General features: G+C 35.7%; 1 pseudogene; it reads right to left on the bottom strand.

Annotated features, from left to right (window-relative positions):
• Window positions 1-1,891: 1,891 nt before the first annotated feature.
• LOC125128680 (THUMP domain-containing protein 3-like) lies at window positions 1,892-5,713 on the bottom strand (annotated as a pseudogene).
• Between the last annotated feature and the right edge of the window lie 12,929 nt (window positions 5,714-18,642).

Consider the following 18,642-nt stretch of genomic DNA (forward strand, 5'->3'; position numbering starts at 1 on the left):
TATCAATTATAGCCATCATCTTAAAGCTAAAAGTTTGTACCCTTTGACCAACCTCTCCATGTTTCCTCCACATCCCTGCCTTTGGTAACCACCATTCTACTCTCTGTTTCTATGTTTGACTTTTTTTTTTTGTAGATTCCATAGATAGGTGATGTCATGCAGTGTTTATCTTTCTCTGTTTGGCTTATTTCACTTAGCATAATTCCCTTAAGGTCCACCCATGTTATCGCAAATGGCAGACTCTCCTTCTTTCTCATTATACATATATAAATAAATAAAACATATATTTCATATATATATATATATAATGGAATATATATGTACATTCAAAAAAATGTTTGCTTACAGCTAGCCTAGATAAATCTCCATTTGCCTTCTCTGATTTCTTACACATCTCTACGAGTTATCTACAGTTATCTATGTAATCTTCCAGCACTCCACTGACCTTGATCTTGTGAAGGTAGCCAAAGACCTAATAAAACCTAAAATACATCTTTAAGACCTTTCAAGGAACATACCTGTTAAGATAGAATTGACATCAATCAGGTAATAGCTAGAAAGAGATGTAAGGTTAACAAACAGTTGATTATTAAGGTAAAATAATTTATTCATTTTTAATTCTTAAAATAATTTTAAGACAAATGATCATAAACAAACATACTTAAACTAAATTGTGCAAATTTAAATACATACTTTAAAGATAAAACAATAATTTCTAAGATTAAACAGAATTTTAGAGATGAGGGAAGAGGATGCCTAGCCAACAATGGCAAACAAAAGAAAAAAAACAGTCATGGAGTCAATACATAAAGGATTGATTATGAGGAACTGCTGGAATCTCCTTTTGACTCTACTGAAGGGTACACAAAAGAAAACAGCAGTAAATTATGAAGGAAATATGTTTTATGGGTGGAGCGCAGACAGCATTAAATGTCAAGGTAAGAAATTTAGGCTTTATTTTGTAGGTAGTGGGACAGAAGTGATGTTTTTGAGCTTGAGGTGACCTGTTCAAAGCTGTGTTTTATGGAAATCAATCCTGTAACAACTTATGTACACGACATATTTTGTTAGCACTAGCCAGAACGCAATAAAGCAAGTTTTTACATCCATTTCTTCTAAGTTCAGTATTCCATAAAAATTTCTCCCATTCTTCTTTCTGTATTTTTCATATTTCCAGTAGTCTTTGTAAATTTTTTAAGCACAGAGAGCTCTAGAAAACATTGCTGAGTTTTCTTATGCCAAAAAAGTAAATAAATTCATTGGAAAATGTACATTGCTTTGCTAAAGTTTATACTCATAAATTTCTGCTTAACTTTTCCATAGCAATTCCCATGGAGAAAAACATTAAGGTTATTATATTTCATAATAAAAATTTGAGCTAGAGGAAGGAACTTTCTCAACAGAGTCATCTGATGATACCTTTCTTTAATATCACTGCATATTAAATTTTATTTTCTAATTTGTTTGCTAGAATTTCAAATAACTTTACAAGGCTTATAATAATATTTTTTTTAAAGCTGTCTTCTGGTCTCTTCCCAACTTCTGACTTGTGCTTCCCAGAGAAGAGATGTTCAAGTCACTTTTCTTCTGGTATTTCCTATAGTATTCCTAAACTATAACACATATTATTGCTTTTGTTTCTTTTAATATTCATCTTTACTGACTTCATACTATGGAGGATTTTACTTATTCGCTTGTGTGCCTTTCCTCCATTCAACTAGTGTAGTCATTTTTGGTTAATAATTTAATTTGACATTAATGTTGTCATATAATAATCACAGCTGAACCACATAGTCATTAATGAAGGAAACATTTCCTTGTATAACTTTTTGCTTCCCTGGCATCAGTCAGTGCCTCTTATTTGTTTGTTTCTTTTGTATCTTTCATTAATTCATGTTCTGTAAGCTGGATAAAGGTTTCAGTTTCTCTTCTTGGGAGTCCATCTTTTTCAAAATGACATATTGTTACAATAATATCCATGGAGTTGGTTGTCAATGGCAGATTGCATATATCCCATTGAAAGCATCTTTGGGCAAGCCCCAGGGTAGTTTGCCTTCTCCTCTCTTCCCCTTTTTTAAGTTTGCCTTTTTCAATTTGGCTTTTTATCAATAAAAATGAGATGTATTTGCTGCTCTAATAATAACCATTGGATTACTGGATTATTATCACCAACAATATAGGTACTGTGAGGTCATTCAGTAGCCCTCCCTATTACTTTGCCCCCATTTCACACTTTGGATCAACTATTATATCAATAGGGTGAGGAGAACAGAGCCTGAGCATCCCACAGGCAAAAGAAGATCTAAGAGTTGTAGATCCCAAATGCATGGTATTTCTTCAGTGGAGACTCTTCTGTCAATGCAATACCCATAGTGATTTCACTCTGATAGATATTTGAAAGAACCTCTGCATCAAAGCTGGTCATGTCAGGCTTCCACCTAAAACAATCTTGAATAGCAATTCCCCAAATCTCTTGCAGCCTCAATCGAGGTAAAAAGCAGTATTTCCCTCCTGCCCTGCCGCATGTGATTCTAAACTACAGCACCTGAGAGTCAGTTTCTTCCTTTGAACTCCCATCAGTGTCATCGTTGTAAGATACCAAACCATCACCAACTAATGTTGGTAGATTCTCTTTGATCCTCATACTAGCCTAAGGTGGGAATCTAAGGCATTGTTAGTGAACCCTTTTTTTAACATCTCTCTCATCTATTTTGTCTCTTTGTCCATCACCAATTTTTCTTTACTTGAATTCTGATTTCTCTTTTTTCCCCCTTTTTTTTCTCTTGATAGTGTCGTCAATTTTCTATACTTTCAAAGAGCAAAGATCCTGAGCAGAAGAGTTTCCCAGCCAATTCTACAAAATCCTTTAGAACTTTTTTTTTTTTTTGCTTTGAACAGGTATCTTTAAACACCTGAACAATCACAAATAAGTTATTGACTGATCTCAGACAACAAACTCAAGCCAGACTTTCCACTGAAATGTCAAAATATATCTTTCCCAATCTTTACTGATTTTGCATAATGACCTGAATTTCTCTCTCACTTTATTTGTCCCTGTTTGCTCAAACCAGTGGGTATAGTTGCTTTAGCGGTGACTTGGAATGCTCCCACTCACTTCTGAGGCCACTTTCTGTCACTCAAATAGATCTCCGGTTCTCATGAAGGTTCACATCCAGGACTTGGGTACCGGTTTCTTTAATATCAGAGATATTGGCAGTGGAAGCACAAGATCCCCAGCATAGGCTTGGCCACCAGCAAAGACCCTTCCAGCCCTGGTATCCTGCAGGCCTAGTAGCCAAATGCTATAGCTTCTCTTTTCTCTAAAGATGTTGGTTATAGCACTTTGGATTTTGAGAAAAGGTTTAATCAAAATTTTGAAACATATCACAAAACTGAAAGAATTTTAGAGTAAATTGTCAATATACCCATCACCTAGACTCCTGCAGTAACATTTCACTACCCTTTCTTTCTCACATACTAGTTTTACTTGGACATACCATATGTTAGTACGCATATCAGAGCAAACTCCAGACAGGTGTATACTTCCCCTGGGCACTTTAGAATTCTTGCCATAAACTAGAGTTCAATACTTGAGGCTTCTTTCTTTTGCTGTAAAATTTACATGCAATCAAATGTACAAATTTTACTGAGCTCTAAAATATGTATATACTTGTATAACCCAGCATGATAGACCATCACTTGCCTCTCAGAAAGATTTTTATTTCCCTTTTCAATCACCAATCCTAAAGCCATTTCAGAAAAATCACTCTTTGATTTTTTTCCATCATCACTTGATTTTGATTGTTTTAGAACTTGATTTAAAAAAACAGCATAGGAATTCCCGTTGTGGCACAGCAGAAGCAAATTCAACTAGGAACTATGAGGTTGAATGTTCGATACCTGGGTTAAGGATCTGGTGTTGCTGTGGCTGTGGTATAGGCCGGCAGCTGTAGCTCCAATTGGACCCCTAGCCTGGGAACCTCCATATGCCGCCAAAGCAACATACATACATACATAAATACATAAATAAATAAATAAATAAATCATTGCAATTCTCACTTAAAAATAAGTAAAATAAAATAGCATAGTATGTACATTCCCCCATACCCCGGTCTCTTCTGCTCAACAAAGTATTTTTGAGATTTAGTCATATGGTTGCATGCCAGTAGTTGATTCATTTTATTGATGAGTGATATTCTATTACCTGAACATGCCACAGCTTGCTGATCCATCATTCTAGTTTACGATCTTTGGGATGTTTTCCACTTTTGGCTATTACAAATAAACCTTATTTGAATATTTTTGTACATTTCTTTTTAGGTGTATCATTTTATTTCTCTTAATTACCTAGAATTGGAGTTGCTGGATCGTCAGCGTACGTGCAGTTTCACCAAAAAAATTGCTAGATCTTCTGCCCAAAGAGTTGTCACATTTTACATTCCCACCAATAAGGTCCGAGATTTCCAGTTGTTGCATATCCTTACCAAAATTTGGTACTAAGTCTAGTTTTAGTCCTTCTGATGTGTGTGTCATGGTATGTCTATGTAGTCTTGATTTGACGACTAATGATGTTCAGCACATGTTCATGTGCTTGTTTCATCTGGGTGTTGATGTGTCTGCTGGTGTTTACTGAGCTGACTATTATTGAGCTGTAGGAGTTTCTTATTTATCCTGCATCCTAGTCCTTTGTCAGGTATGTGTTTTGCAATATATATTTTCCTCAAATCTGGAAATTACTTGGGTACCACACAGAAAGTGGTGCCTCCCAGGAATTCATTTTTGAAGTGTTCTACAACTTTCTGCACTCTCTCTTTTCTCTGAAGGTTTTCTCCTACTTATTTGTCTGAGTCCCATTCTTAAATGTCTGGTGCTTGTTGGCTGTACTTTCTTTTTTTTGGTCTTTTTTGCCATTTATTGGGCCGCTCTCGCAGCATATGGAGTTCCCAGGCTAGGGGTCTAATCGGAGTCACTGGCCTACACCAGAGCCACAGCAGCGCAGGATCTGAGCCTCATCTGCAACCTACACCACAGCTCTCGGCAATGCCGGATCGTTAACCCACTGAACAAGGCCAGGGACCGAACCCTCAACCTCATGGTTCCTAATCGGATTCGTTAACCACTGTGCCACGACGGGAACTCCTGTACTTTCATTTTTAATAGTGATGCACTAAAAGGCAGATTAGAAGATTCACACTTGGTGGCTGTAGCTTACCGAGTGGTAGACTTTTCTCAAGGGTAATCTTGCTGAGATTTTCTGATTATTTTTGATGAGGTGCCGGCAGATGTGCATTCTTATAGGTTTTTTCCTTGGGACTTATCTGTTATATTGTCAGATATCCCCTTATATCATTTTCCTACTGAAAACATATCAAGTAAGTGGTTGTCAAACATCTAGAGAGGGATCTCTAATGGAATTTCTTCTCCAGGTATGTTGCATGTACATCATTTGTGCTCCCTTAGGCTTTCTCACTGAACACTTGCCTGTTGACTGGGAATTAGATATTTCCATTTAAATAGCAAAACCAAAAAACGAGCAGAAACTCCTCAAAATCTTAAAAATTTGTTTTCAGTGCTATTCCAATCACCATTCTTTTCATTGGAACTTTACTTCATCCTCAGTCAGAGAAGCTTCTTTCTCACATGTTTTATATTATGACCATACTAAAAACTACTCACCTTCTGTCAAACAGATCTCAGTCTTCTGCACTGTCATGACTTTACACAGAATACACTTTCTTCCTAAAGTGCCCGTTTTCTTCCTCTATTTAGCTACAAAGCTTCTACTTTCCTTCATTCTTCAACATAGTAATCTCCTCTCCTGAGTGCCTCTGACGTTCCTAGACAGACTCATTCTGACTCATGCTTTCTATGTTTAACTGAAACAGTGCACTTACCTCTATTGATATACTCACTTTTTTCTCTTCTAATAACTTTGTTTTTATATCTCTCTTACTGGTTGGTGAATTCTGCAAAGGTAAGTCCTCATATACCTTTTGAAACCAACTCACCAACTGATAGCATCTCCACAAATGACCAAAGAGATCCACACCAATCATATTCTATTCTCTCTCTCTCTCTTTTTTTTTTTTGTCTTTTTAGGGCCTCCCCCACGGCATATGGAGGTTCCCAGGCTAGCGGTCAAATCAGAGCTATAGCTGCCAGCCTATGCCACAGTCACAGCCACACCAAATCCAAGCTGTGTCTGCGACCTACACCACAGCTCACAGCAACCCTGGATACTTAACCCACTGAAGGAGGCCAGGGATTGAACCTGCTTCCTCATGGATACTAGTCAGATTATTTCTACTGAGCCACATGGGAACTCCACATTTCATACTCTTTGTAGTAAGAGTCAGATTGCCCCATGGGGACTTTTATTATGGAATAGCATTTAGTTAAAAAATGAATATGTAACATATAAATGTGTGTATGTATATGTGCGTCATCAACATTTTAAGAAAGACTATAAAATAGCTTCAGTTGATACAAGTATTTAAAATTTTAAATTATGATAATTTAGAGTCTCATTCTATAAACTTGAATGCATGCATTATCGGTAGCATAGAGTCTGTTGCCCTTTTATCCACTAGGATTTCTGTTGTGAAATTTAATACAAAAGAGAAGATTATTTCTGTAATGAATTTGCAAATGTTTTCATTTTGAAATATTATGTATTCATGTGTGCAGGTGTCAGCTGGATAAATAGATATCACAGCTTTTTAAGTAGTAGATTTTATACAATGATGGAGGGATGGAGATGGAATTACTACTTATAAAATAATTTGTGGAAGCTTATGTTTCAATTACAAGTGACAAGCCCTAGACCTGGTATATAAAGGGAGTCCTGAGTAGCACTTTTCTAGATCTTCATGTTACTAAACTGTTTAAAGGAATATCAGCAGCTGTTGTGTGAATCTACTGAAGCATTAGGAAAAAAATTCTCCAAGTAAATTGAGCTTAAAATTCTCTAGATTTTTTTGAGGACTGCAAATAGATGCAATATTTCATAGCTTATAAGGAACTAGAATGAGATCCTGAAAATAAATAAAAGTGAAATTAGAAAGGGGTTGGTCTCTCATCACTTCAAATGTATTTAGTGTAAGTTTCATAATACTCAAATGAAATATATCTCTGAAAACCAGTGTGCCACTAATTTCCTGAAGAGTCTTACAAATTACCTCACACCAATGTGAAGGAAAATTTAAAACCATGAGAATGTTTACCTAACCAGATGGAATGTAGAGAAGCAGAGAAACAGGAAGAAAAGATAAAATGTGATCAAAGCCAACTACAACATGTTAAAAGTTTGCATGGATGAACATTTGCACATACAGTCAGTACATGGCCACCAGGAGGCAGGACTGGGGGTGTGAAGTCGGATGGGGGCGGAGTCCTTATTTGCAACCCCCTTGGCACACACTGGCTATGCCCTAAATCTCGTGAGTGGAGGGCAGCTTTCCCCCATAAGATCGCTCAGCTAAGGACTTTGTAATTGCCTATTACTGGACCTAAAAGATCACACGCAAACTTTGGACCTGGAATTGGCTTCCCCAAATGCCAACCTAAATAATTGGTATTTTCCTCAAGTTGAAATATTCTCTTCAAGGAATAGATCAATCTGATCTCACCTATGGGAAAAAAAAAATCAAGATGGAGATAAATAATTCAATAAGTTATACAGATCAGTTTATACAGCCTTCTAGTTAATAGTGAGCTAGGAGGACCATTATCATATTTGCAGATAATGTTTAGTTTAATTCAAATTTACATGTTTAAATATGGGAATAGCAATAAACCCACACCAAAATAGTCAACTGATCTTTGACAAAGGTGCAGGAGCAATTCAATAGAAAAAGGCAGTCTTTTCAATAATTAGTGCTGGTACGGTGCTCCATCCATATGCCAAAAAATGAACCTAGGCATAAACCTCATGCCTGTCACAGAAATTTACCCGAAATGGATCACGGTCTTAAATATCAAATGTAAAAATATAAAGCGTCTAGAAGAAAACATATGAAACCTGGTATGTTAGTTTGCTAGGGCTGCCAAAGCAGAATACCACAGACTGGATGGCTTAAATGACAGAAATCTGTTTTCTCACAGTTCTGGAGCTGGAAGCCCAAGAACTGGTGTTAATGGGTTTGGATTCTTCTGGAACCCCTCTCCTCGGCTAGCAGACGGCTGCCTTCTCACTGTGACCTTACGTGGTCTTTCCTCTCTGGGTGTCCATCCCCGGTACCCCTCCCTCTTCTTATAAGAACAGAAGTCATACTGGATTAAGACTTTACTCTAAAATCCAAAAAACTGACAATACCAATTGTCATTGTAGTAGGAGAATGCAGAGCAATAGGGGAGCTTATAAATTTCTGCTAAGAATGCAAAATGATACTTCTGAAGACCTTTTGGCAATTTCTTTCAAAGCTAAACATGGTCTTACCATAAGACCCAGCAATTGCACTCCTGACCCTACTGACTTGAAAAATTATATCCACACAAAAAACATCATCCAAATGCTTATAGTATTATTATTCATAACTGCCACAAACTGGAAGTGACCAAGATGTTGTTCAATAGATGAATAGAAAAACCAAGTCCAGTACATCCATACAGTGCAGTACCACTTGATGATAAAAAGCAATATGCTGTCAAGTCACAAAAAGACTCAGATGAATCTTAAATACATATTGCTAAGTAAATGAAGCCAGTCTGAAATGGTTATGTACTTGACGATCTCAATTATATGACAGTCTGGAAAAGATAAAACTAGAGAGACAGCAAACAGGTCAGTGGTCGGGTTTGGATTGGGTGTTGGGGGGGTTGAATAGGTAAAGCACAGAAGATTTATTTAAGCAATGAAGCTATCCTTGATGATCCTGTGATGATAGGCATATGACACTATGTATTCATCAAAACCCTTGGAACTGTACACAGCAAAGAAAGAACCTCAACAGATATAAATTTTTAGAATGTAGTTTAGGAGTCCAGAGATCTCACAATAAAATGCAGGTGATGACTAAATAATCTAACTGAATTATTAACTTAATTAAACAAGTCTTTAGAATGAGGTATTTTTTTCTTTAATACCTCAGTAGCCTAAGTAATCAAATCAAAACCTGAGCCTGAAATGCCTCAAGGTTAAGACATCAAAACCTAAGGACAACCAATCATAAACAGCCAACTAGGCTTTCCCAAGACATCTGCTTAAGCTGAAGCCAATCAAATAATTTCCTTGCTTTACTTCTGCCACTTCTCTATAAAATCTTTCCTCTAGATCCTGTCGGTGGAACGCTCCTAGCCACTTCCAGTTTGTCACTGGAACCAATTTTGTTCAAATAAACTCTTGAAATTTTGAATATGCCTCAGTTTATCTTTTAATATTTCTATGTGTGAAACAACTCCAGCAGAGGAATGAAATCTGTAAAACAACTGAGACGGAGGAAAGGCACTAATCTTAGTAGAAATTAATAATCTGTAAGAACAAGGCCAAGGAAGCACTGCAAAGGCACTGTACTCTAGTTAATAACGTTATTTTCCAGATGAATACAAAGTGTCAATTCTGAAAAAAACTTGTGGATACTTGGACAGACACTTCACCAAAGAGAATAGATGGGAGGAAATTCAACACCCCAAACAGTGTTCCACATCACTAGCTGTGAGGGATATGTACCAGACCTCACAAATTAGAATGGCTAAAATTCAAGTTACTCACCATAGCAAGGGCTGGCGAGAATACGGAGCACCTGAAACACCTGTATATTGCTGGTGGGAATGAAAAATAATACAACCATTCTAGAAAACTGTTAGACAGTTTTTTATGAAGTTAAACATAGATTTACCATGTGACCCAACATTTGCACTCTTGGAAGTTTACCCTAGAAGAACAAAACATGATGCTCACACAGAAACCTATGTGCAAATATTTATTGAGCTCTATTACAAATGCCAAGGACTTGGAACAGTATGAATGTCCTTCACTGAATGAATGGATAAACAAACTATGGTCTATCCACTCAGTGGAACACTACTCAGTAATAAAAAGAAAGGGTTTTTTTTTATTTGGCTTAGTTTAAATTAATGTAAATTTAACTTTAAAAAATGATATTGTCTCAGTTATGAAATTTTAAGGTATATTTGGAATAACTTGGGCATGTGAATCTCTTCTTTAACTGTACATATTATAAAATCTAAATACAGATCAAATAATCTGATAAAATTTAACTTTCAAATCAAGATGTGTTATAAATGTAAATTACACACTGGATTGTGACCTCTAAGTACAAATCAGTATAAAATATATTAGGCATTTTGGAGTTCCCGTCGTGGCGCAGTGGTTAACGAATCCGACTAGGAACCATGAGGTTGCGGGTTCGATCCCTGCCCTTGCTCAGTGGGTTAACGATCCGGCGTTGCCCTGAGCTGTGGTGTAGGTTGCAGACGCGGCTCGGATCCAGCGTTGCTGTGGCTCTGGCGTAGGCTGGTGGCTACAGCTCCGATTCAACCCCTAGCCTGGGAACCTCCATATGCCGCGGGAGCGGCCCAAGAAATAGCAACAACAACAACAACAAAAGACAAAAAGACAAAAAAAAAAAAAAGATTAGGCATTTATATGTGGGTTACGTTTTGAAATGACAACATTTTGGACTTGATTCCATAAAAATGTTACTAAAATTAAAAAATAATGACACAAAGAATAGTGTAAGTTATCGTGTAGCAGATATAAGGATGCAAGAAAGAATGATATGATAGTTTAAAAAAAAATCACAGAATGCTAAAGGGCTTTGGGAAGATACAGGAAATAAGAAAACGGATTTAAAAGGGAAGATGATTGCAATTAGTCAAACACCATAATGATGCTGGTGCTGAACTGATTAATTTAGGCTCTGTGGTTCCACTCTCCAAGTATTAAACTAATTTTCCTTTCAACAAATTGGCCTCCAGAGATCACTGAGATTAGCATCTTTTAAAACTAAAGAAAGGCAGGATTCCAAATGCTTCTGTGCACTCCTCTAATAATTTCGGTGTCCCTTCAGAGGGAAAAGTTGGGTTAGTTAGGAGACAATCAATTAACATTTTAAAGGCATAAAACCCATTCTTAAGGTGAATGTATTATGTTAATGGGTCGAATTTTTCCAATTTAAGAGAAAGAAAGGAACTTAGGTGACAATAATATAAGACTGAATACCATATTTGCATTTGCATCATTTAGAGGCAAACTTTTATCTTTTTATTTTCCGAGAAAGAAATATCTGTCCTATTCAGGGGAAGAAAAGACAAAATTGCAGGCTTGAGATCCCCTTCTGTGTGTTGCTTAAGCCAGAATAACATACTGGTGCCTCACTTATCACAGGCATTCCTTCCCAGTATATACAGTGTAAACAATGAGATTCAAAGCTCAAATCAAATAATACAGGGATGCCTTTGTCTGTTTCTATGATAACTTTTCCTTCAGATATTTTTTTAAATCAGTAATTAACGCTCTCTCACTTTTCCAGATTCCGATGGAAGACAGACTATGTCCCAGCTATCAGCACTGGGAAACTATGAGAAGAGAGGGGAGGACCACTAGGGATTTAACATTTATTAGCCTTTTCTTCTATGGAACAAAATAATGGCTCTGACTTGTTATTCTCTTGAATGGCTTCTAGATCAAAATAGGGTCAAGGATGACTGTAAAACATACGCAGGAATCTCAATATGATTTATTTTTGAGCATATAAAGTGACCCTCCCACTCTCTTTTTTTACTCACATCCTGTAACATATTTATTAGTTATTTTTATTAACTCCTATAAAGAAGAGATAACCCAACATACAGAGTCCAAGGATAACAGGGTTGAGATATACCAAATTCTTTCTTTCAGTTTTCTAATATTGGTAACAGGTTTCATTTGATTTTATAAAAACTTGTAAGTGTTGTAAAAATCATTTCTACATTTGAACCATGATTCCATTTTAAATGTTGTTATTAAAGGTTAATTCTTTATTTGGCTTTTAAAACTGAATTTGTAAGCACTAAGTTAAATTAATTAACTTAATAATAATGGAAAAGAAGTTGATAAAAAACACAGTGAGAGATTTTTGTTTTATTGTTATTATTGTTTCGAAGCAGGAAAAATACACTGTATATTTAGATAATAGTAAAAAAAAAAAAAGATTTTTTTTTTTAATCAGACCTTCCAATATCTGGACTCCAAGCTACTTTTAAAAATTCCTATTCCTATTTCTCCAGTTAAACCAGATTTTTCAGCTTTCCACAGAACGCTCACACTGATGCTTTTACTCAGATGATTTCTCCTTCTTTAATACCCTCACTTGAAATCTACAAATCTCCCGAGCCCAGCTCCAATGGCACCTCTTCCAGCCACCTCTCCAGGATCTGCACCCATGGATCATGTTCAGTGGTACACACTGGTACAGCAGATCAGCTAGCATCCATTTGATTAATTAGCTATGCTTTTTTGTCCCCTGGAAATTGTGCCATGTCAGTTGTAACTTTTAAATTTTTAATTCTTGTACCCAGTATTAATTCAGCGAATATTCATTTAGCCTCTACTCTAGACACTGGAGATAAATGATGCATTAAAATCAACTTCTCAGTCTTTATTCTCATGGTGCTTTCATTTATATATCTGACCATAATTTGAGTCTCACAAAAGATCTTAAATAATTACATTTTTACAAATATATATCTTATGCCTGTAACTATATTTCAACATGCATAGAAGAGTCTCAATCTTTGTATCTGACATAATGCCCAGAATAGAGCTTGCAAAACACAGAGTTAAAGAAAACTGAAAGAATCTTTGATGATCCATTTTAAAAAAGAATTGAATTACAGAATAGGAAATTGACAGGGCAAAGACGGAAGTGTCTAAAGCTTAAAGTCATATGGTAAGATATTCTGAATAAGAATTTATTGATTTGGTGAACTTGAAAAAAAAATCTCTGGTTCAAAATCTCATGAGAGTCTTTGCCAAACTAACTCCCTCATTTGCTGCTTACATTTTTCATATCATCGGTGGTTAATTAGGGAACAAATTTCACAGACATGTTTTCTATGATTCTCCCTATTTTTTTACATATAGGAAAACAAATTAGAAGACGATGTGATGATTTGACTTGTTCAAGAACATATCAATGGAAAGCACCCATTAGATTTACTAGTAAAAGACCGATTTCCTCCTAAGATCATGAATAAAGACAATGATGTTTGCTCTCTCCATTGCTATTCAACACAGTGCTATGAGTCTATGAGTTCTAGCCAGTGCAATAAGGGAAGAAAAAGAAAGAAAAGGTGTACCAACTGGAAATGAATAAATAAAATTAACTCTATTTCAAAGATAACATGATTAGCTAAATAGCAAATGCCAAAGGATTTATACATAAACTCAGAGAGCTAATAAGTTCATTCAGTAAAATCACAAAATACAAGATCAACACACAAAAACTAATCACGTTTCTGTATACTAAATGTAAACATACAGAAACTGAAATCAAAAGGATAATACCATTTATAACCTCTTCAAAGCAAAGAAAATACTTAAGTATAGAGTTAAGAAAACATATGCAGGATCTGTATGCTGAAAATTACAAAATCCTGATAAATAAAAGACCTAAATAAATAGAGCAACATGTCATGTTCATGCTATGTTCATGAACTGGAAGGCTAAATGTAGTATAGATGTCCATTCTCTCCAGACTGACCTATAAATTTAATGTAATTCCCATAAAAATTCCAGCAGGACATTTAGTAGACATGGACAAGTTATTCTAAACTTTATATGGCAATTCCTAGACTCTCTCAGAGCTAGGATAATCTTAAAAAGGAAGAATGAAGTGATTAAAATCATTCTCACCCATATAAACACTTACCTTATAGCTGCAGTATTCAAGACAGTGTGGTATTGCAGGAACAGACATACAGATAAGTGGAATAAAAAGGAGAACCCAGAAATAAACCCACAAAAATATGTATAAAATAATTTTGACAAAAGTGCAAGAACAGTTCAGAGGAAGAAGGATAATTTTTCAACAAATGGTTTTGGAGTAACTGGATGTCCACAAACAAAAAAAAATGAAGCTTGAACTAGTCCTGACACTTGATACAAAACTTAACTCAAATTTGGTTCATTGGGTGGGTTTAAATGTAAAATGTAAAACTATAAAATTCTTAGGAAAAAATAAGATAAAATTTTAAGTGTCTAGAGCAAGACAAAGAGATGTTAGACTTGACACCAAAAAGCACAACACATAAAAAGGAAACTTGATAAATTGGACTTTATTCTAAATTAAAAATATTTTCTCAGCAAAATACCCTGTTAAGTAGATAAAATGATAAATTACTGACTGGAAGAAATTACTTGAAAACCTGGTATCCAACACAGGACTAATGTGTAGAGGATAGAAAGTATTCACGAAACAGTAAAAAACACACAATCCAAACAGGAAATAGGCAGGGGTTCCCTTTGTGGTTCAGCGGGTTATGAACCCGACTAGTGTCCATGAGGATCTGAGTTCAATTCCTGGCCTTGCTCAGTGGGTTAAGGATCTGGTATTGAGCTGTGTGGTATAGGTTGCAGATATGGCTCGGATCCTGCATTGCTGTGGTTATGGCATAGGCCAGCCACTCGTAGCTCCGATTCAACCCTGAGCCTGGGAACTTCCATATGCCACAAATGTGGCTCTAAAAAGCAAACAAAAAACAACAACAGAAACAAATACAAAATAGGCAAAAGACACAAAGAGACAATTCCCTCCAAAGGACACACAGATGGCAAATAAGCCCATTAAAATATGCTGAACATCATTAGCCAAAGAGGAAATGCAGATTAAAACCACAACAATATATCACTACATAGATGTCAGAATGGATACAATTTTTAACATACAGTGATAATATCAGTTGCTGGTGATAATCCGGAGGAACTGGATCACTCATATATTGCTAGTGAGAATGTAAAATAATGTAAAATAATATAGCCACTCTGGAAAAAGTTTAGCAATTATCATACGGTGTAACAATTTCACTCCTAAGCATTTATCCCAGAGGAATGAAAACATGTTTGCATAAAAACCTCTACATGAATGTTCACAGCAGCTTTATTCATAATAATGCAAAACTGAAATTAATCCAGATGTTCTTCAACAGATGAATGGTTAAGCAAATGCTATCTCATCCACACCATGGCATTCTACTCAGAAATAAAAGGGAAGGAACTACTGCTCCAAGCAGTCACTTGAGTGAATCTCTGGAGAATCATGCCAAGTGAAAAAAGCCAGGCCTAAAATGTTGCAAACTGTATGACTCCATTTTGCATAACATTTTTGAAATGACAAAACATAGAAATGGAGAACAGCTTCGTCCGGGATGGGGCAGAGGAAGGGAGGATTACAAATAAAAGGGCCCCAGAAGAGATCCCTTTGGTCAAAGAACTGTTCTTTATCTTGATGGCAATGATCAATACATGAGCCTACACAAGCGTGATAAAACTGTATACAGCTAAATGTATGCACACATGAATGAATACAAGTAAAAGGGGTTAAGTGAATAAGTTCAACGTCGATATTCTGGTGATGATAATGTGTCATTATTTGTAAAATTTTAATATTAGGGGAGACTGAGGAAAGTGCACAAAAGTTCTATCGGTAAGAGGCTCAGTCAGTGGTCTAAAACAACTCTTCTGATTTCATACTATATCCTCTGTATCTCAATAATTTAATCATTTCTTGGTGATTCAGACAGGATTTAAATCTTATACTGTGCCAGGCTCATCCATAATCACGTTAGTCATCATAAATAATATTATAAATAGACATTTAGGTTGTTCCGTGTTTTGGCTATTGTAAATAGTGCTGCAATGAACATTGGAGTACATACATGTGTCTTTGCGAGTCATGGTTTTCTCTGGATAGGTGCCCAAGACTGGGATTGCTGGATCAAACGGTAGTTCTATGCTTAGTTTTCTGAGGAATCTCCATACTTGTTTCCACTGTGGTTGCACCAATTTACAATCCCACCAACAGTGTACTAGGGTTCCTTTTTCTCCACACCCTCTCCATCACTTATTGTTTGTAGACTTTTGGATGATGGCCATTCTGGCTGGTGTAAGGTGGTACCTCATAGTGGTTTGGATTTGCATTTCTCTAGTGATGAGTGACGCTGAACATCTTTTCATGTGTTTTTTGGCCATCTGTATGTCTTCTTTGGAGAACTGTCTGTTTAGATCTTCTGCCCACTTTTGGATGGGGTTGTTTGTATTTTTGGTATGGAGCTGCAGAAGGTGTTTATAAATTTTGGAGATGAATCCCTTGTCATTTGATTCACTTGCCAAGATTTTCTCCCATTCTGTGAGTTGTCTTTTCGTTTTGTTTAGGGTTTTCTTTGCTGTTCAGAAACTTTTAAGTTTGATTAGGTCCCATTTGTTTATTTTTGTTTTTATTGTCAATACTCTAAGACGTAGATCTGAGAAGATGTTGCTGTCATTTATGTCAGAGAGAGTTTGGCCTATGTTTTCCTCTAGGAGTTTGATAGTGTCTGGTCTTATATCTAGGTCTTTAATTCATGTTGAGTTTATTTTTGTGTATGGTGTTAGGGAGTGTTCTAATTTCATTCTTTTCCATGTAGCTGTCCAGTTTTCCCAGCACCACTTATTGAACAAGGTGTCCTTTCTCCATTGTATATTCTTGCCTCCATTGTCATAGATTAGTTGGCTGTAGGTGCTTGGGTTTAATTCTGGGCTTTCTATCCTGTTCCACTGATCTATAGGTCTGTCTTTGTGCCAGTACCATACGGTTTTGATGATTATTGCTTTGTAGTATAGTCTGAAGTCAGGGAGCCTGATTTCTCCAGCTCCATTTTTCTTTTTCAGGATGTCTTTAGCTATTCTGGGTCTTTTGTGCTTCCAAACAAACTTTAAAATATTTTGATCGAGTTCTGTGAAAAATGTCCTTGGTAATTTGAATCTGTAGATTGCCTTAGGTAGTATAGTCATTTTGATAATATTAACTCTTCCAATCCACGAGCATGGTATATCTTTCCATCTATTTGTGTCATCTTTGATTTCTTTCATCAATGTCAACCTAAATGTCTGTCAACAGAGGAGTGGATCAAGAAGATGTGGTACATATACACAATGGACTACTACTCAGCCATTAAAAAGAACGATAATACTGGCATTTTTAGCAACATGGATAGACCTAGAAATTATCATGCTAAGTGAAGTCAGCCATACAATGAGACACCAACATCAAATGCTTTCACTGACATGTGGAATCTGAAAAAAGGACAGACTGAACTTCTTTGCAGAACAGATTCTGACTCACAAACATTGAAAAACTTACAGTCTAGAGGAGACAGTTTGGGGGGGTGAGGGGATGTTCTTGGGCTGTGGGATGGAAATCCTGTGAAATCAGATTGTTACAATCATTATACAACTACAGATGTGATAAATTCATTTGAGTAGTAAAAAAAATTTTTTTAATAAAATAAAATTATAGATAGAAGAAACGATGTGGATTTGTGGTGAAACGTGGTTGATGTCAATGTTCCTTTTCCCAACCAAATGAAGACACTCTTAAAAAGACTTCTTTGAGCTTCTTGTCAGTTTGAATAAATAGAATTTAGAAACATTTAAATATATGTGTGAACAATCTCCCAAAATAAAACTAATTAATGCTAAAAAAGAAGAATTTTGTAATGAAATGGAAACATCATTGGCCAAGTATGCATGAAGGTAGTAGCTCAATCTAGTATATCACAGACTTTTTGGTTTGATGCAAAAATGTTTTTATTCTTTTTAATAAGTGATTAAGTTCAATGTCAATATTCTGGTGATGATAATGTGCCATTACTTGTAAAATTTTAATATTAGGGGAGACTGAGGAAAGTACACAAAAAGTACTGGAACCTTTGGGTCAGAGGTGTTAATTTAATGAAATTGCACAATGGTTAGTGAACCTTGAATCTTCTTTGGGTGATATGCGTTCTGATGATGATAGTGAACTTTTCACTATATTAATACCTACTGGAATGTTATTCTGTATACATTTCAGCCAAACTAGTTACTGAGAAATATCATCTAAATTTAATCTTGAGTTAGATGACATGACTTGATTCTACCATCGGTAGCTTTAGTTAGTTGAGAGCTCACATGTATGGAGAAACAAAACAAATTATCTCACTGAAAAGGAAATGATTACTATCAGCAACAATCTGAGTTATTTCATGTTTGAACAGACTTTATATATTTTTACATCTGATAGGCTAAAAAGCAGTAACATTTCAAAAACTGTTAAAATACATTAGGACATTTTATGTATTAGCTAAAAGATAAAATTAACATGCTCTGTTTTTCTTGGAACATTTCTGTAGAATTACAGCTGAAGAGTAGGGTCATGAACTAGAAATTGCAGCTCAAAGCATCAGAATCAATTTTCTTTCTATCAAATTTAAGTCTGTGCAAAGATATTTTTATTTATTGACACCCAGCTTCTTCCAAAGGCATTTGAAGCTAGCCAAGATAAATAATACCTTTACCTTATATGAGGCATCCATTTTACAACCTTTTGAACTGAATATATTTGAGAAGAGTAATAAATTTGGAAATGAAATAGAGTCCAGGCCTGAGTTCACCAAATTAAAGTA

Source organism: Phacochoerus africanus, chromosome 6, assembly GCF_016906955.1.
Source record: "Phacochoerus africanus isolate WHEZ1 chromosome 6, ROS_Pafr_v1, whole genome shotgun sequence".
Classification (NCBI taxonomy): domain Eukaryota; kingdom Metazoa; phylum Chordata; class Mammalia; order Artiodactyla; family Suidae; genus Phacochoerus; species Phacochoerus africanus.